A 2,549-nucleotide genomic window follows, 5' to 3' on the forward strand; every position below is an offset into this window, starting at 1 on the left:
TTGACTTACACAGGGCTGTCTGAAAGCCTTAAGGTGGATAAAGAAAGAGCCGACTGACCAAGGTGATACTCACAATATGGGGTCTTTCTCACATCTTGAACTAGCTATTCAGTGGTGGGTTATGTTAAATGGGATGTTAACTATTCTCTGTTCTGTTCCTGGTTTCTCTGCAACCTCCCCTCCGCTATTCTTTGCTTACAATGGGGGTGTGGTCAGGTTCAATCACAGATGCATTCATCCATTTAACCACTGGCCTGTACTGTCTGTGTACAAAGCTCAATACTGTAAGCATAGCCTGAAGAGACAAAGGTTAGCTCGTTCAATTTGCTACATACAGGCCTGCTATTTGGGGAGGACACAATCCTTTCAAAGTGGCTTCAAAGGCCCATAGTAAGAAAATAACCCTAACCCTAATCCTATTAATATTATTATTAATTTAATAAAGTGTAACCAAACCTTACACTTAAATAACAAGCACAGCGCCTTCTCAGGATTAAGGCAGGTTACAGTTATGTTTTTTTCTTCTTCTAATCAGCTTCCAATAGTGTGTGTAGCTGTTTCAGCTGTTTCGTCATTTTTATAGTCTGGTATAGTATCATACTTTTATAGCATCGTATAGTATTATACTTTTACAACATCATATCGTTTAACCTTTGGTAGGAAACACATTTAACTAACAGAACAAGGTAGCGTGTACACTGCTATTATCTCTGTGCTATCTCTCTTATGGCCTTGTGTCCTGTAACCAGATAGTGTCTGCAGGTGTTGTAGTCAAACCTGCCATGGCCACACCTCCCAGTTTGCATCACTGTTTATCACTTTTGAAGTGTGGTGGCCATTTTAGATCACACTGACCCTCAAATAGGTCATGTTATTACAGTAAAACAAACTTTTCACTTCGCTCCCAAGAAAAGGAAGGAAGAGGCTTATCTTACCCTACATAATATATTCATTTGAGTCCAATGTGGACTGTCTGGTCTCTAATCACACAACACATCGTTTTGCGGTGAGGGTGTTGTTTTGTGTCGAACATTCGATCTTACTACATCTGGAATGTGTCTTGGAACCATCGAATGGATCTCGGAGAGTATTGAAATCTAAAATCCCAACATTTGAACGTGGGCCAAGGATCTACATGGGCTGACATTCCAGAGCTCCTGGGAACAATGATGATTTAGAAAACAGTTGCTTACTGATCGCTAAGTTATCTCACAGCTGTTGTTTTGCGTCTCAGTTGAATCCCAGATATTTCCCTCTGCCTGTTTCTTCACATGCGTTAAATGGCAGAATAACTGACATAACTGCATATTGGATTGGACATTTTATGGAAGATAGAAGAATTTTAGCATAAAAGGTGGGGCAAAACATAATCCATTATAATACAAAAAGTAATAAATCCCTCCAAAATGCCAAAATTGAATATTTTATTTGTAATATTAGAAATGCTTGCAATAACAGTTTTGTATTCATATAGTACTTTTCAAAACAAAAGTTACAAAGTACTTCAGTCACTTTTCTTTTCTCATGGTGAAAAGCAATCAGAAAACCGGGCGGAAGCCTTTAGCAACAAAGACAGTAAAAGTGTGTTCGATCGTGAGAAATGACCTACATTGCTAACACATCATCGAATCTGTGCCTCAGCCCGTCCCTAGGGTTTTCTCTCACTGTATTTAATCAAAAATACACTTGACCCAACTGTAAACCTCCCATAAATACATGATACTCAATTTTCCCATCAGGCCATCGTCGTTGTTCACAGGTTTCTATTTCTTAAGATCCCCAAGGCTTTGCGTGTTCCCTGTATCGTGTTTGTTATGGACAATGGTGAAACTGGGCTTGGACACCCAAACGACTGCCCTGGTTTTCCACCGTGTCAAAGAGAACAGTTGTCACTCCCGAAATGTCTTTTGAAGCGATCTGAGCTATCAGGTTGTGAGGGTTTGGCAGAAGCTTTTGCTTTTTGTAAAGAAAGGTTAGGTTAATGAGTTGATGCTTTTTGAGAAACTATTCGAGGTACGGTTGAATGTTTCTCGTAATGTGCCGGAAAAACTTGTATAGATGCTATTGGTTGTTGCTAAGCAACCACTGTGGCGTCCTCCTTACATGAAGGTTGATGAACAGGAATGTTATAAAATGAATGTCTTGCTGTTGGATTGAGTTTAGAAACACATTCAAATTAGCAGTGTAACCTCCTTGTTATGTTTCCTAGATATGTAGCATAGAACGCACCACAGGCCGCGTCATTGTGAGCTAGTCTAGCTAGTCGGTAGTCGGCCTGAAACCTTCACATATCGGCCGCAAGCAGCTCTGGCCCACCATGAATAAGACACTCGCTTTCTATCCACTCTTCGCTCAAAGAGTTGCCTTGTGCGTCCGTCCGCTCCTTACCGGCTGCTCTCTCGACCACTGAGGGACGAGGACGGGGGGGGGAAATCTCTGTAATGGCTCTCTGCCTTTGACCTGAGCCGTAGTCTCCCCGGGTTCACACAGAGACCGCCTTGTTACAAAACCCTCATCCCCCTCCGGCTAAGATGCTTTCTGTCTTGTTC

The sequence above is a fragment of the Gadus macrocephalus genome, chromosome 20 (assembly GCF_031168955.1).
Source record: "Gadus macrocephalus chromosome 20, ASM3116895v1".
Taxonomy (NCBI): domain Eukaryota; kingdom Metazoa; phylum Chordata; class Actinopteri; order Gadiformes; family Gadidae; genus Gadus; species Gadus macrocephalus.